General features: G+C 45.2%; 1 protein-coding gene across 1 annotated transcript in view; it reads left to right on the top strand.

Annotated features, from left to right (window-relative positions):
• The window catches only part of PIGL (phosphatidylinositol glycan anchor biosynthesis class L), a 74648-nt gene that overhangs the window by 26541 nt on the left and 24544 nt on the right, over positions 1 to 23563 (top strand). The window lies entirely within an intron of this gene.

The following is a 23563-nucleotide window of genomic DNA, read 5'->3' on the forward strand; positions in this document are numbered from 1 at the left end:
CTCCGCTTAACTCTCCTGCTGCCCATTATTACCCTGCTTCTCTCTTCTTTTATAATCTTGTGTTACCTACACTCACTAGCTGCACATTCTCACTCCTTATTCATTCCCTTATGCAGTAAAATCCGGCTCACTGTCTTTTCTCTTCCTTCTGCTGTTGAAATTCCTCTTCCTCAGGGTTACCAGTAACTTCCTAATTGTAAAACCAGTCAGATACTCATTGGCCCTCTCAGCAGCTCTGGTGAATGTACCGCTCCCACCACGTCTGAACTCTGCGCTGGGCATCCGTAGCAGTATCCGGCCCTACCTGTCCTCCCACCTCCTTACTTCCGTGGCCACTGCACATGTTCCGCACTCTCCCTGAGCCGGTGTCCTGTGTGTTTGATGCACATCCCGCACTTGTGAGTGATGCTGTTTACAACACACCAGTGCCCCACCGAGCCAGGCTCACCTGGAAGTCAGGAGGAAACAGAAAATGCTTAGAGGCACCTGGGTTTCAGTTTGTCTGTTTCTTTGTTAATTTTGAAATATGTTTATTCATTGTCTTCATTTAACACTCATTTTTTGGAGCATATGCTAGATCTCAAATATTAGTCCTAAAAATACAAAATGAAAACTCAGGTTCTTACCCTCAAAGAGCTTACAGTTCAGTACAGAAGGCCAATAAACAAAATAATGATATGAGGGCAGTACAAAAGGGCTATTCCAAAGGCCTGCCACAGAGGGTGCCATGGACCCCAACACAGGTGTCAGGAAAGATTCCAGAGCCAGGTCACCAGTGGTCCGGGTCTTGAGGGACAAGCAGGAATGCGCCACATCGTTCCCTGCACAGTGTGCTTCCAGATAGCTGGCGTGCAGCACGCCTAAGGGGCCGTGATGGGAGGTGCCCTGAGCTGGCCAGGCAGGTGCGGATCACGACGATTGTGTGTTAGGTTGAAGTTAAGGACTTTCAACTATTTTTTAAAACTAAGGAGCTTTGAAATATATTAAACTGGGCAGTGACTTTATCTGATTTACATTTTAGAAAGCTCTCTCTGACAACATTGTAGATAGCAGCTTGGAAGAGGGGTCCAGACTTGGTGCCTTGGGACCAATTTGCATAAGCAGGTGAGAAATACAGCTGACCCTTGAACAATACGGACTTGGATTTCACAGGTCTTATATGCAGATTGTTTTCAATAAATATACAATTGGCCCTCCCATCCATAGATTCAACCAAACACAGATGGAAGACAGTATTTACAGTCCGATGCAGAGGGCTGACTATATACATTGTTCTACACCATTTTATATAAAGGACTTGAGATTTTGGTATCTGCGGGGTCCTGGAATCAATCCCCCATGGATATAGAGGGCTGACGTACTTTGGAGGCAGTCAAAACTTATACTCAGATTTTTGCCTGTGCGGGTAGTCAGCATCCCTAATCCCTACTTTTTCAAGCGTCAACTATGTAAAAGTCAGAAACAAAGCAGTGGCAGAGGAGACAGAGAGAAAAGATGGTTCCCAGAGCCATTGCAGAAGTAGTGTTTCTAGGACTTGGTGACAGATTGGCTGTCGAAGATGAGGGAGAGGAGGCCAGAGGGACACCCAATGTGCGGATTTAGTGACTGAGCATATATATCACTTCCATTAAAAGTCTCATCTCTCCACCATCCCTGTCAGACTGGACACCAAAAATGTTACGCTGTCTAAAAGGGGGGGAAATAGTTTTTAAAGGCCTGAATTTTTCCTTTTGCCCTACTGCTAAACTGAGTCCTTGGAAATGTATTGGGACAGGGGTGTTAGGGCCACGAACAGAACTTCTGCCAACAGCGGTGTCTCCAGGTTTCACCAGGTAGTGAAGAGGTTCATATTCTCATCAGCGAAGCGATGGCCTCCATTGATGACCTGGGTACTCAAAGGGCATGGATCAAAGCCCCTGGTTACCAGGGCTTCCAGGTCGGGCTTGATCAGGAAAGGTGTTCATCTAAGTGTTCCAAAGTAGCCTGTCACAAATGGAGCACCCAAGTCCTGGTCAGTTGGAAACCAAGGTTATTGTCAGAAAGATAGCGTCAACTGTCAAGTCTGAAAGCCAGGACAGGTTAGAAATAGGAGATCCAGAGTGAGGCCCGACGTGAGGAACTCGGAACGTGATGTAAGAAATGGGGCAAGACATGCAGTTAAGATATGAGGCCAAGACCTGGTTGGGTTGTGCGGGTGGCGGCCACTCGATGTGTCCCTTTCACATCGATGTTTCTCTCTCTCTCTCTCCCTCCCACTCTATCTGAACAAAATATCAAAAAAAAAAAAAAAAGATATGAGGCCAAGAAAAGAGAAAGGCCAGAGTCCCCTTGCAGGCCTCAGCTGGAAAACCTTGCTAGGAACAGTTCTCTTTAAACTCATATAAACTAGATTTCGACACAGTTTAGACAATTCTGAAAGGCATAAGATTAGGCTTGTTGGCATTAAAAGTACTGTGCCTTCTAGGTAGATGTGTATAATAAAGAGACCTTTTGCCTAAGAGACCAGTGAGACCCACTTAGGATGGTCTCAGGCTCAGCTTTATCCTTTAACACATTCAGATATGTCTGTAACTTTTAAACTTTCATTTACATTTCTTTTATTTTGCTATACTTCCCAAGAGAGGATTTTCTGTAAGTTTTTAATTTATTGCTATCAAATCTAAATTGAGCCCCATGGTAACTTTCTCCCCTCCAGACTGTCATGTCAGACAGACATGCCTACTAGAGAGGCAGGAACTTCAACACGGGCTGGCCAGTCAGACATCATATGGTAGTAGCTTGATGATGGGGTGAGTGCGGGTTTGAACTGGACTAGTGTCTGTTTCCAAGGAGGCCCCATCTAGTGAGTAACATGCCACAGCAAGAGTTTCTAGCTACAGAAATGGTGAAAGTCAGGCGAGGGCCCTGTGGTGATTCTGAGTTGACCTTGTCTGGAGCTAGACCACAGCCATCATCTAGAATTGGAAACTGGGACAAGTCTTTAACTAGGTCCCCCCCAGACCTCAGGGGTCCCTGACCAAGTGTGCAGGTTCCACTCTCAGTAGAGAAACCGATGAGCAAGTCAAGGCAGAGCCAACACATGGACCTGGAAAGCAGGAGTTGTTGAGGGAAAGACTGGAGCCTGGTGCTCACACAGATGCCTAAGGTCCACCGCTAGTCCTTTGGATGCCGAGTGTGAATCATGCTCTCACAGTGGTAGTTCTAGGCTGTTCCTGGGGGAAGGAGAGGGTTGGTACAGATAGATTTGCTTTTATTGCCTAGAGAACAGGGGCTGGTTTTCAACCCATAATACTGTGCAGCAGGGTTTGTTAACCTTGAGTAACGTAGGAATCTTTTTTTTCTTCCTAATTTAACTGTTCATATTTAGGTTACATACAGTATTGTGATCTATTTAAAAGAAAAAATCTGAGGTACTTCAAGAAGACTCCTCATGTGTTCTCAAACATAAAAATAAGCGTGAAAATCACATGAACATACTTGATTTATTGTCAATGAAATAATCACACAGTTTTTTTAGACTGTTACCTAAATAAAAATACCTTTTTCTAAGAACTCATGGGCCCCTGTGAATTTAGTTTCAGACTCTTGGGGATTTGTGAACCTCAACTGGAAAACATTGCTACAGAACAGTAGTTCATGTGTAACTCATTTTTATCAGCTAAATTTTGACATGTTTTAGATGCTAATTATAGCAGCATTCCACCTTGCTTAAAAAAAGTCTAAGTGTTTTTCATTATTCTGAAAGATCATCAACCACTTTTACGTGTCAGAGACTGGGCACCAGAGGTTGTTAATCAGTGACTGTCGTTCCACCCTTGAGAACACGTGTATTGCTCTCCACGCAGCTAGACCGAGCATGCGCGGCAACTGGGACGTTCTCCTGGACAGCACTGCAGGTGTGTCCCTGGGTGGACTTTCAGGTAACCACACCAGAAGGAATCAACCCAGCTGGGAATGATCTTGAAGTGATTTAAATTCTTTCTTGAATATTTTCCTTATAAATCCCTAGCCTGGTAGATGTGTGTATTTTCTGCTGCAATATTTAATGCCTAGTTCTTTGTCTATGCCTAAGAAGTGTTAATTCTAGAAGAATATGGATACTGATATTGGAAAATGCTTATTAGACTGGCCAAAGAAGAATGAAGAAGAAAAAGGGGACCCATGGTAGGATTTTCAGTAATGGGAAATTAAGGTCTAGGCCTAGCACAGAAGAGCTAGTACTTGGGTACAATGCTGGTTGCGCCCATTGTTACATCTTCTGTGTGATAAGAAGTAAGCAAGCCACAAGTAAACTAGATCAATGAAAACCTTTTTTTAAAAAAATCCCCACCGAGCCCTGGCCAGTTTGGTTCAGTGGTTAGAGCATCAGCCTGCAGTCCAGAGAGACCCGGGTTTGGTTCCCGCTAAGGGCATGTACCTCGGTTGCAGTTTGTCCCCGGCCCTGGTTGGCTATGCGGGTGGCAGCCACTCGATGTGTCCCTTTCACGTCGATGTTTCTCTCTCTCTCTTCCTCTCTCTCCCTCCCATTCTGTACAAAAAAAGAAAAAAAAAATCCTCACCTAAATATGTCTTTTATTGATTTGAGAGAAACGAGAAACATCAATGTGAGAGACAAACATCAATCGGTTGCCTCCCATACATGCCTGACCTGGGATTAAATCTGCATCCTAGTTATGTGCCTGACTGGGAATTGAACCTGCAGTCTTTTGGTGTATGGGATGATGCTCTGACCCGTCCCGCAGGTCGAGCAACGAGGACTCTAGAGGGGGAGTGAGGATGAGGAGGGACAAGAGACACGAGAAATGGAGACAAGACAGGATTCTGATCAAGTCTCGTTTATTCTGGGGAGATCCACAGTATATATAGGGCAAGGAGCAGAAAAACAAGAACATTTGTTGCCAAGCATGTCTGTGGTGACCACCCCAAAGCAATTTCAAGTAAATATCACATAAATATCCCGGGTGGAACAAATGATAAACAGAGCATAACTGGCTGAGTAAATGGTTACTTAAAGGAATGCAGAAACATTGTATGCAGAGATGCAGACAGAGATATCCTGCCTTGGGGCAGGTGATGGCAGAGCAGATTTTAGTAAAATTGATGCCATGCAAACAGTCTCCCACAGGTCCCCCTTTTCTTTAATTTTTTAAGGCCGAAATAATACCTTGAGGGGACTGTGCCTGTCTTAGGTCAGGAAACTTGCACACGGTGCCAACCTGTCCTTACCCGTCATTGGAAAGCAAGGCAGCATAAGGCCTTGTTCCTGTCTTAGGCGGTGGTTGGCGATGCGTGTGAGTTCCAGTTGCCCGTCTCTGGCTAACCAGCCCAGCGCACCAAGGTGATGAGGTTTTTGAGACTATTTGCCATCTCGGGCATAGTCATAGCTTATTGACTCACAGCTAGAGTGAGCTTCTCTGTCGGCCATTTCAAGTCTATGATAGTGGTGGACCTGTATAGATTGCATCTTAATGGCATCTATCTGCTGCTTGATAAAAGCCATCACCTTATTGAAGAGGAAGGGTCTTAGTGACACAATCAGTAAAAGGCCAAGTAAGGGGCCCAACAGAGGGAGAAGATACACCCCATTTAGCCCGCTCCAAAGGGGGTTATTGAAAAGTTCTTTTAAGCAGCAGCATTCCTGCAAGGCAGTCGCATGGGGGGCCAAATAAGGTCCTCAGGAGCTCGTCAGGGTGTGGAGGAGGCCCCAAACCTCCTTCCACAAGCAGGCAAAGATGCAGTAGTATCCCTAGCAGTAAGATTTCAGCATTCCGGTCCATTCCTGAAATAAAGAAAAAACAGAAAAAGCCTCTCAGGGCGAATGTTCGTCCCTGGAGTTATCTATATGGTTATCTGTTATTCCTTTAACTTGATCAATCTGTTTAACCAGACGCTCTGGTAGCCATCAGGCAGATTTCATTTTCTTAGAGTAAATGCATACAGAACCTCGGCCCCAGATGAGGACTGGGTCTGGGCCATGCCAAGAGTTGGTTAGCGGATCTTTCCACAACACTGAGGCAAATTGTTTTTGAGTTTTTGTATGCCAAAAGCGATTAGCAAGAGATCACCCGTCAGTGTCCAAATTTTAAAAAATTGAGAATATTTCTGGGTGACCCCCTCGTGAGGTACCATTCCCCCTTTTTTATTTTATTAATGGTGATCTTTAAAGACAGATGTGCTCTCTCTACAATCCCTTGGCCCTGAGGGTTGCAAGATATACCTGTTATGTGTTGAATATTGAGGCGTTTGCAAAATTCGGAAAAGGCTGAACTTGTATAGCCTGGGCCGTTATCGGTTTTCAATTGCTGTGGGCATCCCAGAACTGTAAATGTGGTTAGCATGTGACTGATCACATGTTTTGTGGCTTCACCAGTTTGGAGGGAAGCATAAATGAATCCACTAAAGGTATCTATGATAACATGTACATATTTAAGATTTCCAAATTCAGAGATGTGAGTAACATCCATCTGCCATAATGCATTAGGGATTAGTCCCCTTGGGTTTACTCCAAGGTGGGGGACCGGCAAATGAGTGGCACATGAGGGGCAGTTTTTAACAATTTGCCTAGCTTGTTCCCTAGTAATCTGATGCATAAGGCGAAGCGTTTTAGCATTGAGATGATGTAATCGATGACTGTTCTGTGCTAGGGTGATTTTATCAGAGCTGTTATCAATGGTTGTAAACACTTGATTAGAATCCTGGAGGCGAGTAGCTAGGTCAGCTTTTTGGTTTCCCTCAGCAAGAGGTCCTGGCAGCCCAGAATGGGCGCATAAGTGGCCTACGTAAAATGGGTAAACTCTTTTTGTAATTAGCTTCTGTAACTGCCTAAACAAATTTCCTGCATTGGATATGTTTTTTACCTGTCCAGCTGTTTCTAATAGAGGTATAGAATGTGCGATGTACGCACTATCTGTGTAAATATTGAGAGATTGATCTGGGAAGGCAGAAAAAACAGCAACAATGGCTTGCAGTTCTGTTAGTTGAGCAGATGTGCTGCTGGTCATAAATGACACTGTTTAGTCCAGATAAGTGTAAGCAGCTCTACCCGTCGAGGACCCATCAGTAAATACTAGTAAAGCATTTCTCAGAGGCTTAGATGCTGTGAGTATAGGAAAGGTAAACTCATGCTTGTTGGCAAAATCAATAAGTTTGTCTGGTGGATAATGATTGTCTAGAATCCCCGCATAAGAGGCTAGGGAAATGGGCCAAAATTCAGTATTTTGCATGAGCCATCTAATTTGGTCCACGGTATAGGGTTGTATAATAATATCTGGCTCCGTACCAAAATAACATTTCCCTTGTTTCCTACCCATCATAATGAGATTAGACACTGCCTGATAATATGGCTCAATGACCTTTTTAGGTGTGGCAGGCAAGTGGATCCACATTAAGGGCGCTGTCTGCCAGAAAACAGCGGTAGGGGAGAGAGCAGTCTTACAAATAATAAACTTTAAAGGTTTAGTGTAATCCATGAAGGTGGTTACTTGAGAATGGATAGCCTGTTCAACTTTGCGTATAGCCTGTTTTCCTTCTAACGTAAGTTCACGGGGAGAAGTAGGGTTGGCATCTCCCTGCAATATATCATACAGGGGTTTGAGTTCTCCTTTACTGATTTTTAAATAGGGCATAAGCCAATTAATGTCCCCTAGCAATTTTTGAAAATCATTTAGGGTTTTAAGCTTGTCTAATTTTAGTTCTAATTTTTGACAGGAAATTAGGGACCCTCGCATTTGAAAACCAAGATATGTATAAGGGTCTGCAAGTTGGACCTTGTCAGGGGCTATTTCCAGGCCTTTGTCTCTTAAGGCAATGCGCATCATCTCATAGCATTTCAAAACCTCGCTCCCCTCTTTTCCGGCTATGAGGATATCATCCATGTAATGTATAATGTACATATTTGGCCAATTGTCTCTAACTGATTGTAAGGCTGAGGCCACAAAGGATTGGCATAGGGTAGGGCTATTAGCCATTCCTTGTGGCAGAACACGCCATTGGAATCTTTTCATAGGCGCTTTGAAATTTATAGCTGGTAAGCTGAATGCAAATCGCCTCTGATCATCTGGATGCAGAGGAATCGTGAAAAAACAATCCTTTAGATCAACAATGACTTTGAAATAACCCAAAGGTATGGCAACAGGTGAGGGAAGTCCTGGTTGTAAGGCTCCCATTAGTGCCATAGTCTTATTTACAGTTCTTAAGTCTTGCAATAGCCGCCATTTGCCAGATTTCTTTTTAATGACAAAAATAGGAGTGTTCCAAGGGGAGTTACTAGGGACAATGTGGCCAGCATCAAGCTGCTCCTGTACCAGCTGTTGTGCAGCCATCAGTTTTTCTGCTGTTAGAGGCCGTTGATCAACCCACACCGGCTCCTCAGATAGCCACGTGATCTTTTCTGCATGGGTCACAGGAGTGTCAATGGCCCCTATGGAAAATGGCCTAATCCTGCCCTATCAGTCTTTGGGGAGGGCTCTATGGGTTCTATTATACCCATATTATTTTTTCCCAGCCCTTGGCCTGGTAGATATCCGGTTTTCAACATTTGGGTAGTAATAACAGCATTTGGGCTTCCCATTATTAATCCTAATTGGGATAAGAGGTCTCTACCCCAAAGATTTATAGGCAATCCAGCTATAACATATGGTTGTATGGTGCCCTGGTTACCTTCCTGATCTTTCCAAGTTAATAGTTTTGAACTTCTCTCTGGGTTTTGACTTTGCCCTATTCCTTTTAGGTGAGTCAGAGTTGCGTCTAGGGGCCAGGCTGTAGGCCAGTCTACCTTTTTAATTATTGTGACATCAGCCCCTGTATCTATAAGCCCTGAAAATTTCTTACCATCTAACCAGAGAGACATAATGGGTTTTTGTGCTGATATGACCTCTGCCCAGTAAACATCTGATGACCCAAAGCCTTGATCACCTCTTTGTCCTGATACTGTCCTATTTGTGGTGGGCATCAAAGGCAGGAGCAGCAATTGAGCAAATCTTTGTCCTGTGATGACAGTACTAATATTTTTGGGGGATGATACCATAACCTTAATTTCTCCGGAGTAGTCATTGTCTATAACTCCTGGAAGGACTTGTAGTCCATTCATTGTTGAACTGCTACGTCCTGTTATTAGTCCAAATGTGTTTTCAGGCAGAGGGCCAAAGATTCCAGTAGGAAGGGCCTGAACTCCCATTTCAGGGGTTAATACTGTGTAGGTGGTGGAACTGAGGTCCAATCCTGCGCTGCCTGTGGTGGCTCTGAGAAGGTTTGAAATGGATTGTTGTTTGCTGGAACAAAACTGACTGCCCCAAAGATTTGTTTGGGTTTGGGGGCCTGGGGCTGGCCCCTGTGCCCGTTTCCCTGCATCGGGGGTAGTTTGTTACCCTGAACATCCTTTTTAGACCTACATTCATTAGCCCAGTGTTTCCCCCTTTTACATCTAGGGCAAACTCCTGGAGTCTGAGTTTTTGAGTTATTAGTGGGATTTCCTTTACAATTCCTTGCGAAATGGCCAGTTTTTCCACAGTTAAAACATTTACTATTGTTTTGCTGAGATAAGAACTGTCTAACTGTATGCCCTTGCAAGGCGGCAGCCATGGCAAGGCCCTGTTGATAAGCAGTCCCAATATCAGAGCATAGGCGAATATAACCAGTTAAATCAGTCTTTTTCTTATAATGTCTAATAGCGGCTTGACAGGCGGCATTAGCGTTTTCAAAAGCCAATTGTTTAACAAAATCCGTACCCGCGTCTGCATTACCGAAAATTCTGCCTGCTGCGGTAATTAAGCGGTGGACAAAATCTGCAAAAGGCTCATCAGGTCCTTGTTTAATGTTAGTAAGGGAGGAGCTCATGTCACCTTTGGTGGGCAGTTTCCTCCATGCTCTAGTGCCTGCAGCCTGAACTTGTGCAAAAAGACCTGCATCATATTGCATTTGGGCATCACTATTGGCATAATTTCCTTCTCCTATTAGCATATCGAAATTCCATCCATTACCAGCCTGCACATTGCGTTTAGCAATGTCCCTGCAGTTCTCTACATATTCTGATTTCCATAGGAGATAGTCTCCTCCAGCAAGTGTCGCTCGGGCTAACGTTTGCCAATCCCCAGGCGTAAGCCAATTCTCGGCTATTGATTCTAAAATTGCCGTAGTATATGGGGCTGTGGCTCCGTATTGTGCTACAGCGGTCTTTAACTCCTTTATTAATTTAAAATCAAACCCACTATGGTGACGCCAAGACTGTCCTTGCGCGTCCACTGTTTCTGTTACTGGAAAAGCCTCTATATCATCTAGCTCTGGTGCAAGTTGCATGCGGGGAGGGATCTTTGGGACAGCTCCCCGTATGCACAACCCCATTCTGAGTAGGCTCGGTTTCTTCTTCCTCATTATCACTATCGAATGACATGAAGTCCTCACATTCTTTACTTTCATTTTCATTCCCCTTTTTTTCTTTCTGTAATATACCCTCGCCATTTTCTACTACATTGGCAACGAGAGGATCAGAATGTCTCTGAGATAAAATCTCATCTATTAAATACCAATAAGAAAAAGCAGTTACCAGGACCTTCTCTGGTCCATAAGTCTTATAATAATCTCTAAGAGCATCACGAACTATTTTCCATCGTTTTTGATCTATAATTCCCTCTGTACCAAACCAAGGACAAACTTCTTTAATATAATCAAAATACTGACACAAATCCTTAATTTTTACCTTTACTCCTCGTGCCTTTATAGCCTTTCCTAGTCCTTCAACGAACATCTTATCTTGGCTCAATGCTTGACCCATAATCGCCGTTCACTTACCCGAGGGGTGCAGACGCAGCAGGTTCCCACGTCGTTCCCTCTTTTCCTTTCTGCCGGCCACTCGAACGGCGTCCTTCACTGGATCCCCCGTGCTGGAGCCCCACGTTGGGCGCCACTTGACCCGTCCCGCAGGTCGAGCAACGAGGACTCTAGAGGGGGAGTGAGGATGAGGAGGGACAAGAGACACGAGAAATGGAGACAAGACAGGATTCTGATCAAGTCTCGTTTATTCTGGGGAGATCCACAGTATATATAGGGCAAGGAGCAGAAAAACAAGAACATTTGTTGCCAAGCATGTCTGTGGTGACCACCCCAAAGCAATTTCAAGTAAATATCACATAAATATCCCGGGTGGAACAAATGATAAACAGAGCATAACTGGCTGAGTAAATGGTTACTTAAAGGAATGCAGAAACATTGTATGCAGAGATGCAGACAGAGATATCCTGCCTTGGGGCAGGTGATGGCAGAGCAGATTTTAGCAAAATTGATGCCATGCAAACAGTCTCCCACAATGCTCCAACCAACTGAGCCACCCAGCCAGAGCAAGCACTGAAAACCTTCAGATACTCATCCTGAGAGATTCTGACATGGCCCAGAGAATGGGAGGACAGAAGGACGGTTATCCATGACACGGCTGAGATGGACCCTAACACAGGAGTGAGGAGGACAGGTATCCGTGGGGGCACTGCTGAGATAGGGTTGGTCAGTGGACCATTTCTATAACTTGCCATAGTGGTAAACTGCCCTGATCTGGACACCACCTGATTTTCAAGAAAAAACTGCCCTTCGGAAGCCATCTGACCGCCAGCAGATAGGGTCTTTCTGGGAAATGTCACATACTCCAAATTTCCCTGAGCCTTGTGGCCCACAGTCCCCTGAAAAGCCTCCCTTGTTCTGGGTGAGGGGAGTGGCTGATGGCCCACTGCCTTAGACTTCTCCTTGGTCTCAGAGACTGCAGGACAGAGGTAGAAAGAATCGCTATTGTTGTTCTTTACAACTTTCGAAAAGCCCAAGTTCTAGGAATGAGATAGAACAATGAAATGCTGAATTAAAGATGATAATTGGTCTGGGTTTTACTTCACCAGATAGTTGATACTATTATGGAAAATGTCTATTTCTGTATAGCCTTGATACCCATACCTGGGCACCTTGAAAACTGAACCATTTGCCCTCACAACAGAGTAAGTCAGCATTGATTTAAAAAAATAACCCTGGACTGACTTTTTCCAACACTAACAGAATTACTTAAGACGGTTGCTAAAGTCCCTTCCCACTCAATCAACAATACCATTTGTGAGGTAGGTATTCTTCCTCAAACTACCACTCTCATTAAGAACCGTGTTAGGGCCCTGGCCTGTTTGGCTCAGCGGTGAGAGCATTGGCCTGTGGTTCTGAGAGACCCGGGTTCGGTTCCCGCTAAGGGCATGTACCTCGGTTGCAGTTTGTCCCCGGCCCTGGTCGGGTCATGTGGGTGGCAGCCACTCAATGTGTCCCTTTCACATCGATATTTCTCTCTCTCTCTCTCCCCCTCCCACTCTACCTGAACAAAATATCAAAAAGTGTCCTTGGGTGAGGATAAAGAAACAATAACCTCTTAGAGAATCCAGAGCGCTCGTTAAGCTGGTGAAAGGGTCAGTGCAGCTTCTGTAGATACCTGATTAGCTGGTTGTCTAGGCTGGACATGGGACTGGGCCCCATCTTAGGCCCAGCAACAAAGGAATAGTGGATGATCCAAGAGTTACCACTTGTAGAAGAAATGAGGGTTCGTCTATATTAAGCAATTAAGCAGAGAGAAGATTTTTGTAAACATTTTAAATCCCCAATTATACAAAAACTCTTATTGAATTATTACAGAGTTAGTGATTATTATTAATAATGTTGAGTTAGTATAGGCATCCACTTCAGTTCTGTCAGGATCCACTGATCAAGCTTCAAACCGAGTCTCCCAGTTCGCCTGCTCCGACAGGGTCGCCTTAGGCCTCTCCCAGGCTCAGTCCCAGGCTCAGTCTTCTTGCCGCTTCCCTCAGGGAATCCTCAGCAGCTCACTTGCTCTTGGCCTGCCGTTAACTTCACCGTGGGCTATTTTCCCTCCTTCCTCACAGCTGCTAAAACGCTACATAAGGAGGGAACACATCCTGTGTGGGCCTCGCCATGAGCTTGGATGGCCACAGGACGTTGCTCATGAAAACTGCCTTTATAAACTGACGGTCCCTGCATACTTGTGCTCAGTTCTGCTCGCCTAGTTCGGGGTACATTGGTGGTGTTTGGTGTCTGTGTAACACTCCAGAGCACGTGAGGCAGGCACTCTTCAACCGCTCCTTCTCCGCCCTCCTTGCTGGCTCCTTCTTGGCAGACCGTCCGAGTTCCCTCTTCAGCCCTCTTCTCGGCAGTCAGTTCTCCCGCCCCTCCCCTGGCGGTGTGCTGGGGGCTGCAGGTCCTGGCCTTCCTCCCCCACTTCTGTTCAGCCCTCTAGTCCTGTAGACTCTGGCTCTGCACCATGTCGATGGATCTCCATCTTTTCATTCCCACCCTCTTCATTCAGGGCCTCATCATGTCCTATTTGGACTTCTCTACAGAATTTTTCTCTCAGTGAGCCTGCCCCAGAGTATGCCCTCCTAAAATATAGGTTGAGTCCTCAAAAAGCTTTGAAGGCCCCCTGTTGTGCCTACCTTTGGGTACAATGGGGGCCTTTAGTTGAGTATTCAAAACCCATCAGAGCCTGGCTGCATTCTCCTTTACAGTCTGTGACCTGCTCACACAGGACCGTCTGCTCTGGACTGACCATTGCTTGGTCAAACCCCATTGCTCATTTCATTCCTCAGCACTGAAGTTATCTTCAAATCAAGAGTCAGCAGAATTGTAACATTTACTGGACACTTACCACATGCCAAGCTTTGTTCTAAGTGTTTTTCAAATATTATGTCATTTAATCCTCACAGCAACCTGATGAAGTTGAAACAGTTAACCCAGTTAAATCCAATAGCTGTGTGCTCTCCATCTGATGTTTCTCTCGTGCAAACTGCCCTCATCAGAGTAGATGCTTAACAAAAACAGACTGTTCTTCTGCCCATATCTCCCTTTGTCCTATCTGTGTTATTTTGCCTCTCCCGGCTACCTTTACCCTCTACCAACTCAACAGACTTCTTTGCCTCGATCTTTGAATATCCTCCAGATGGTAAAAACCCTTCCCTGAACTGCCCTTCCTTCAGGTTCTATTCTCTCTCACTTTCTTCTCACTCTCACAGACAGGTGCTGCTCTCCCACCACCACTGACCTGTCCTGGTTGTTTAGCCTCCGCCTACCCCCCTTCACTCACACTGCTTCCAGAGGCCACTAAGGATTTCTCAAGGGGCAAATCATCACCGAACGGCCTTTCCTCGGTGTAAGAGGTCCGCAGCACCTCTGTTCAAATCCGAGTCACCGCACCGAAATGCGACAGGCACCTCTCACAGACACAGGAGAGGTGCTACTGGACAGCCCCTTGAATCACAGGGAGCAGGCTGTTCCCAACCTCGATCCTTGTCTTCTCGTATAAATGAATTTATGAGAGAGACCTTGATTGTGTTGTGTAATGTATTTATTAAAACATTAATGTAAGTGAGTTTATTAAAACATTAAAGCATGCACATTTATTGACGAAGCAAAGTGAGCACACCTATCCATCTGGCCTACAAAGCCCAGGCGGGCCCTCAGCGAATCTGAAGAGCAAGTACGGTGGGCAGTTTCTGCCTCATACCCTCCTGTCTATAAATTGTTGTTTTTTGTTTTTCTGCTTGCCCGGGCAGTGTGGCTCACTGGTTGAGCATCGACCCACGCACCAAGAGGTTGCCGGTTCGATTCCCGGTCAGGGCACATGCCCAGGTTGTGGGCCCAGTCCCCAGTTAGGGGCATGCGGGAGGTGACCAATCGATGTTCTCTCGCATCAATGTTTTCATCTCTCTCTCCCTCTACCTTCCTCCCTCTCTAAAAATCAACAAATTAAATAAATAAATAAATAAAAGTTTCTCTGCTAGATAGCCTGTTAATGATTAACTCTAAAAGTCTCCGCTTTGCTGTTGCTTTTCCACAATGTATGAGAAGCACCTGGCTTTTTTGTTTATACTCTTTTCTCCTCCTCCCTGCTGTTGTAACAATTTCAGGATAATTTGCTCTAAGTGGTCTTTGATTCCTCCTCCTGGCCCCTTTACCTTCCCCCTCCTATCCTGCGTTCTTCTGTGAGAAGGAGAGGTTTTAACCTTGTTCTCAAGGTAACCCTGCTACAAGCAGTCTGCAAAGCTTTTTGTCTAATTTCTTGCCTTAGTGTCCCTATTCCTCCTGCCCTGACATCTTTCTCCTAACATAGCTATTACAAACAACCGGCATGTGTTTCAAGACAAAGTGAATTAGGGTGGGCAGTCCTGGCAGGAGAGTCCACTTCCTGCTTAGTCGAGATGGTTGAATCTAGCATGTGTACCCTCATCAGAGTAGAGCCCCATCCTCAGTGCTTTCACACGTGCACCTCTCTTTTCAGTCCTCTTACTTTTTCTTTCTCTTTGACTTGTTTTCCCCCAATGTTTGTTTTTTTTTTGTCACTGTTTTTAGGCTAGTCATTGGTGATCGGGAGACACCACACAAGCTGCCTGGTTCTGCTTTAGAATAGCACATCTTGAGCTTCGGTCTAATTCCTGCTCATTCTCATGGTTTCTCCTGCACTTAGCAGCCACGCTCATCAAGGCCAGGAGATCTCCACAGTGGCCACTGTGCAGCGTGTTAGCAGTCCGGGCCCTCTGGGACTGCACAGGCCCCAGGTAATCTTCTACGCTCTCATCTGGCCTGTGTTCAGTGAACTTAAATGACCTTTGCCCGCCTTGGATGACAAAGGAAGTAATCAAGTTTTGAAATGTGCCTGAGGTGGCTGGGGGAGGGGCAGGCTGAACCTTCCAGCTGGGCCTTACAAGCCACAAGACCAAATAAGGGTGTGCAAGCAGCCTCTGTATTAAAGTTCAGAGTGCAGTGTGCAAAAGTGGGACTGGGTTTTCAGAGAGATAAGCTATTACCCAACCCTGGCAAAGTTGCTCTGTGTAGCCATCGGCTTCCTGCAGGGTTGCGGCTGGGGGAGGGAAGACCTGGGCCCTTGGGGCTTTCCCAGTTTGGGGAGCATGGGGAAGGGGGCTTTCCTTGCCAGGACCTGGTGACTAAAGGAACTGACAACCCACAGAAGATTTTTGCCCAGCATTGCCGTGACCCTATTGCCAGGGTTCTAGAGAGTGCCAGCCAGGGTGAGCCATTAGGATGTGTAGGAAAGGTCAACATTTGAGGACATTCAGCCAATGGGAAAACAGACGTCGTGTTTCTGAACCCTCAAAGGCTCGGCTTGTTTACTGACCTCAAAGGTCTAGGGCAGGGCTAGTTTGGGGCACTTTCCCGTGTACTGTTTGCTAAATACAGCCCAGGGCAGGGCCCATGAGGACTGTAGTTACCGGACCAAAAGCTTGGCCAGAGACGGCTTCCTCTGTGGTGTTCGATAGCTTCCAAACACTCCTCATTGTCCTCACGTCTTTAGAGCCAGAAGCAGTGCCGCTGTCTCCATACGGTGCTTCCTGAGCTTGACAGCTGCTGGCTGAGGGACGCTGCTGCCCGGCCTGCGTTCTTCCCTCCTACCCTTGCCCCTCTCCTTCCCCCTGCAGTTCCTTCTCACCCTGCAGCAATGCAGGGCTCTTCCCTCCTACCCTTGCCCCTCTCCTTCCCCCTGCAGTTCCTTCTCACCCTGCAGCAATGCAGGGCTCACCCCCACCAGCCTGAAGCTTCCTGAGCCAGGGCCCCTGATCTGTGTTCATGTTTGTATTCCTACACCTTGGCCCCACGCATGATGCCCAGTGTGTGCTTAGTCCAGATGGGTTCCAGGTGCACTGACTCATTCTCTCAGAGCCCCACTCCGGGCTCTGGTGCTGTGGCCACCCCACACCCCTCCACCCCGCTGTGCAGTGGGGTTGGGCTGGTACCATCTGACTGCCGCTCACCTCAGGCCCACTCTACATCCCTTGCTTTCTGCCCTAGGTTTTCTGTGCTGTTGCTTGGGGACTCAGGTGCCCAAACCTGCTCAACCCTAAAGTATCAGAGAGTTGGCACCCTGTTAGGTAAACAGCGCTTTCTCCCCCGGGACAGAAGAGCAGTTCTAAGATACTTTCACACAACTTTGGACAGTCCTGTGAGGTCACACAGCCAGTGTCCATGCAGCGGTCAAATTGATGAAGCATCCTGTGTGGGCTGTCCCTCTCTCTGTCACTCACTCCTGTTTCTAGGGGTCACACACTCCCCAAAAATACACATGTATCCTAGGCTCTGCTTTCTGGGAAACCCAGATTAAACAGCTGTAGAATTGGACACATTCAGAGCCCTTTATTTAGAAGTTCTCTCACAAATGTATTTTGTTTTCAAAATTCAAGTCCTCTAAATACATTTCTATTCCTCTTTCGTGTATTGTTCTTTTAAAAAATTTTTTTTTTCTTTATTGATTTCAGAGACAGACATACATTTGGAAGGGAGAGGGAGAGAGACATAGAAACATCAATGAGAGAGAACATTAACTGGCCACCTCCTGCATGCCCCCCATTGGGGATTGGGCCCACAACCTGCACATGTGCCCTGACTGGGAATCGAAACGCCGAGCTCCTGGTGCGTGGGTCAATGCTCAACCACTGAGCCACACCAGCCGAGCTCATGTATCATTCTTTTAGACTTAGAAGTCAAAAGCAAAATTAAACTTTAGTAACTTTAGGGTTTTTTGTTTTGTTTTGCATTAACATTCCTTACCTTGGGTATAGCTATACTTACTTTATTTTCGCATTGAACATGCCCCCAAACTCTATTATCTTTAGCATTTTCATAAGCCACGATACAGGAAGTTAGAGAAGTTGCTCTCAGGTGGCAGAACAATAGAACGGCAGACCTCCTTCTCCTTTAATTGCAGTGAAAGTGGTATCTCTGCCGGAGCTGACTTTGACTTGGGCGTCTCTAATTATTCCCTTACACTACATTTCTGGAAAGATAAGGTCAAAGGGCAGAAATAATTGCATATAACCAAATTGCCCTCTCATTGAGATGTAGCAATTTAAACTCCCACCAACTCTCTGGAACAGCCTTTCCCTCTGTCTTTCTCCACACAGATGTCCTGCTTTAATTCAGCATTTCTCTGATTCTTTCTGAAAATTGGAAGAATATACGTTGGCAGCTTACATTTCTTGCTTTGTAAAATACCTGGTTTTTTAAACAATCTTTAATACACTTAATTTTTTTTAATGTTTTGATTTGAGAGGGGGATGGGAAAAAGAGATGGAAAAATATCCACTTTTTTTTTTTTAATCCTCACCTGAGGACTTTTTTTTTTCCATTTTTTGTTCAGATAGAGTGGGAGGGAGAGAGAGAGGGGAGAGGGAGACATCGACGTGAAATGGACAGATCAAGTGGTTGCCACCCGCACAACCTAGCCAGGGCCAGGGACAAACTGCAACCGAGGTACGTGCCCTTAGCAGGAACCGAACCCGGAGGCCGACGCTGTAACCGCTGAGCCAAACTGGCCAAGGCAAAAAATCCACTTGTTGTCCCACCTATCTATGCATTTATTGGTTGATTTTCGTATGTGCCCTGCCTGGGGATTGAGCCCATAACCTTGGCGCATCAGGACGATGCTCCAACCAACTGAGCTACCCATCCAGAGCCATCTTTTTAATGTTTAAACAGTCCTCAGACTTCCTTTGTGAAGGACCTTGGAAATTCTGCCTTTACTCCCAGTTCTCTGTTACTAGCTTCTTATCTGGACACACCACCTGATTGACTTGACACGTAGAGTGAGGGCTCAGTGGGAAGACCTCAGGTCTCTGAATTGGAAAGTCTAGGTACAAGGTCATTTGCCAGATATTGCAGAGATTTAGTTGTATCATTTCTGAGCTGAGAGTGCTCTACACACTAGGATTCTCCTGAAAGAAGGGAGCATATCAAGTAAGGACCGGACGACCCATAGCCTGCTGCAGTGCTGCTTTTCCTGGTCCTCAATTCTTCAGAATTGTCATCTTTGCTTTACTTGGCCAAAACCTGGTTTCAGCCCACTATATCCATCTGTTTCAGCCAGAAAAAGTTCCTCAGCTTTACATCTTAGCAAACTTACCCAGGCACATCAGCAACCAAGAGATTTCCATACTCTCATTAAAACTGCAATAAAAACCAGGAAAGACTTTGCTAATAATGAAAGAAAGTTTCTAGGCTCGGTAACTTTATGACCCTTCCCTGTCGCCCTGCAGGCCTGTACTCTGGGAAAGGAACGTGCAGCAAAGGAGCTGCTTTAGAACACCTGCCTATTGCTGAGGCAAGTCTGTGGCAAGGCTCACTTTCCCATCAGACAGGGAGGGTGATTCCTGGCTTTCTCTACATAGATTTACAGTTTGACTACTCTTTGAGGCTTGACTTCTACTTTCATATTGGCCTTGATTTACATACATGTGCTTTCCAAGGAGAAAGGTTGGTTAATAAGATGAAATTGGAGCCTTGACAATATGTGTGTCCTATTACAGTCCCATCAGCCGGCCCCTCTGGCCTGCACAGGTCCCTGTGGAACGCATTCACTCTCCTCTCACCAGTTGTGAGAGGAAGTAAATGAACTGCTTTTCAGGGAGCTAATAGGGCTAAGAAAGTACTGTGGGTATAAAAGCCCCTGAGATTTTTAGGAAGAATGAGCTCTTCATATATGTTGTACTTCTTTTTTATCAATTTGGTACGTGCCCCTAGTGGGAATCGAACCCGGGACTCTTTTGTCCGCAGGCTGACGCTCCAACCACTGAGCCAAACATCCAGGGCTACATTGTACTTCTTAGTCTTTCCTTTTAAGCCTGTGAAAACACTCCCTTAATGCTGCACTTCTTGCGAGTTAACACACTTTTCATCTCCTCTTCATGGCAAGGTTCTTCTTTTTTTTTTTTTATCCTCACCCAAGGACACCTTTGCATTCATCCTCAGAGTGAGAGGGAGAGAGGGGTGGAGAGAGAGAGAGAGAGAAATATCGACGTGAGAGAGACACATCAACCGGCCACCACCCACACAACCCCAACCAGGGCGGGGGACAAACTGCAACCGAGGTACGTGCCCTCAGCAGAAACCGAACCTGGGACTCTTCAGTCCACAGGCCGACGCTACAGCCGCTGAACCAAACCGGCCAGGGCCATAGCAGGGTTCTTAAAGAGAGCTCCATACATATTCTCTTCACTTCACCTTTGACTCAGAAATTGCATTTCTATCATTTGATCCCAAGGAAATGGTGAGAGATGCATACAAAGAGTTGTGTATAAGAATGCTCATTATAACCTATTACAATAATAAAAATTGGAAACAATCTAAATAATCAATAAAATGGAGACTTTAAAAATGTATGTCCTATATAAGTCAGGATTTGGTAATGCAGAAAATGACAGAAAACCCGTAATAACTGCAACAGGAAGAGGTGTGCTGTCTGAGGTGGCTGTGCTGGCTGCGTCCCACCAGGCCCCAGGGCTGGGGCTCCTTCTTCTTTGTCTCTTGTGTCTGGCCTTTGTTCCTAAGGATCACTTCATGGACTGAGAGGGCCACCTCAACTCTAGTCATCAGGTGCAAACTCTAGCCAGTAGGAAGAGGGACAGGACAAAGAAAGATGGGTCAGCCTAGGCCAGTTTGGCTCAGCAGTTGGAGTGTCAGCCCGTGGACCAAAGAGTCTCGGGTTCAGTGCCGGTCAAGGGCAGTACGTTGGTTGCCGTTCAGTCCCCAGCAACCAATTGATGTGTCTCTCTCATGTCGATGTTTCTCTCTCTCTCTTTCTCCTACTCTATCTGAAGATAAATGGAAAAGTATCCTCTTGTGAGGGTTAAAACAAACAAAGAAAAAGATTAAAAATATAAATTAACAAAACTGGGCATGGGGTTGGGGGATGGGGAGGAGGGTGTCAATGGGGTAAAAAAAGGAGAAACATCTGTAACAAAAATAAAATAAATAAAAAATAATAATAAAATAAAATAAAATTTGGTTTCCAATTGAAAAAAAATAAAATGAATAAATTAAAAAGAAAGATGGGTCAAAGGTCACTCACCAACTATCTCTGACATACTTCTGTCTACATTCTGCCGGCATGTTTATCTAAGGCATCACTGTTCATCCATTAGAGAAGAAGGGAGTTTTGCAAAAGTTATTATTTGGACCCAAGCCTTGAGTTGATTAGGGTTGAACTTTAGGCAAAGGACAACTCAGGCAGTTGATCTCTAAAGAGATACTTTTTTTTTTTTTTTTTTTGCAAGTATCTGAAGTTTCCCAGTGTCAGATTTCTATTTTCCTGCCTTGAGGGAAGGTGATCCCCCTGGGATGCCTTGCTGCCCTCTGCATTTATACTTTTTTGTCCCTTATGTGCTTTATAAAGTTGCTAACTTCCAAAGCCCTTACTTGTATGTTTCAACCCTCAGAGGCTCAGCCGAATGTATGCAAAATACTAGTAAAAATAAAATGTAGAAGTTCTAAACAAATTTACTAAAAATCACTAAATTGTACATTTTAAGTGGATTTTATACCAATAGTTAAAAAAAATTTTTTTTTATTGATTTTTTTTTTTTTTAGAGAGAGAGGAAGGGAGAGAGAAAAACATCGATGTGAGAGAGAAACATTAATCGGTTGCCTCCCGCATGCCCCCAACTGGGGATCCAGCCTGCAACCCGAGCATGTGCCCTGACCAGGAATCAAACCAGGACCTCTCAGTCAGATGCTCAATCCACTGAGCCACACTGGCCGGGCTCAATAAAGTAGTTTTTAAATATCCAGGAAAAAATAAAATGTAGGGTGAGTAGATTAGACCAGTGATCTCCAAATATAGGGTGGGGCAAAAATAGGTTTACAGTTGTGAGAACACGAAACACAGAGTTTATTTTCATATTATTATTTATTAATGACTGTATTTCCACACGAACAACTGTAAACCTACTTTTGCCCCACCCTGTATTTTTTTTCATACTCCCCTGACAGAGAGAAACAAAAGTTGAGCATGGGTTTCCATATTTGTGGGCTTATTTATTTAAATTGTATACATCTTAAACTCTGTTAGTATATGCTATAAAATAGCTAAGAAAGTAGAAATTTGAACAGATAGAAAAACATATAAGTACAAGTTCTCATGATTTCTTGCTTTACCTCCATGGATCTTACATATCTGGACTGCCTACACCCCCTTGAAACACTGACACTGACAAGCAGTCAGCAAACAGCTCTGCAAGGACCTCAGAGCAGGAAAGAAAGGGGGGATTCTTTACTTTTAAGGGGCCTAAATTAGGCTAATGTATCAGTAACAGCCACTACTTTGACATTGACATATGCCTTTACAGTTTTAATTGCTTTCTCACAGGTCATCTTTTTCGTTCTCTCAAAGAGAAATGAAGGGGATCAAAATAGGAGATAGATTGGGAAGAATCCTGAATGCCTTACTAAGAGGAGTTTGAACTTGATTACAAAAACAAATCACAGAGGGGATACTTACAGTCCCAAATCCTCTCAGGACCTGGCTTTCTTATCCGAGGGGAGAGGGGAGAGCCACTGAGGGAATGCACGGAGCTACACCTATCCTGTGGCCCTCGGGCTCAGTGCAGCGCCCTACACAGCAGAGCCCGAGTCTCTGCAGATGAGGAAGGCGGCAGTGGGCTTTCCCATCCTGGGGTTCATCTTTCAGCACTTCAGAACCAGGAGTTAGTCAGCTTAGCCAACAACTGCCCTACCCTTCTTCTTAGACTGCTTCTCTATCCATGTGACTATTATTGGTGTACTCAGTTTCCAAAAGGACGCCTTGATACATTTATGTGGACCGCCCCACCAGGAGTATGTGTGCAGCTGTTTTCACACCAAGAGTATTTTCCCAGATTCCTGTGTCTCTTGTTTTCCTTCAGCAGTCTGAGCTCAGCTGATCATGTTCTACATGCCATATTTAGCTCTATTTAGGGAATAAGGCTGGACTTGTACTGATCTGTACTTTGTCCCTATCTATTCCACCACCAGCTGAGCTGTCTGTCCTGCTTACTGCAGGAACATTGTGAGAACCTCGTAGAATGTCTAATAGGACACTGCTTTGAAAGATCTAGAGCTGCTCTTCACAGAAGGCACCCTAGGGACTTGGTAGAGGTAGCTATGAAGCAATAGAAATAACTATATTATTTAGTGCTGAGGATTATGCCGTTTTCCTGCTGAAAAACCTTCAGTGACTCTCCTTTGACCAAAGTCCTAAGAGGGTCAGTGAATGGCCTTGGTCCAAAGAGAGGTTATAGCAGCCTGCCAGATGGGGAGCAACGAGAGCGTCACATTGTGCTCTCGGTCACGTTGTGGGTGTTGCCACAATCTGAGCCAAAGAGAGATGCATATCTGTTTATGATACCTGCAAAAGGGGCTCAACGTTGACGCTTTGGCCTCATATCAGGTGTGTCACAGGTCCATGCACTGAAACGGGATGGAGGAGGAGACACTGGAGGTGGCATGTTGCCAGCTCCCTGGTGATAAAACATCTTGGCTTTGCAGTCAGAAAACCTCATTCAGACCGACCTTTAACAGCCTTTCAAGCAAGCAACTTCATCTCTAAGGACTCCTGAAAGGATTTCACAAGGTTAAATGAAGTAACATACATAAAGCACTGTTACTATTATTCTTATAAAGTAAATACCATTCTGCTTTGTGTCAGGTTTGCTGTTACCATATGTCTCCCAACTTGTAAACAAAGCCTGTCCCATGGATGTCTATTTCTTCCCCTCAGCAA

The sequence above is a fragment of the Molossus molossus genome, unplaced genomic scaffold, assembly GCF_014108415.1.
Source record: "Molossus molossus isolate mMolMol1 unplaced genomic scaffold, mMolMol1.p scaffold_m16_p_27, whole genome shotgun sequence".
Lineage (NCBI taxonomy): Eukaryota > Metazoa > Chordata > Mammalia > Chiroptera > Molossidae > Molossus > Molossus molossus.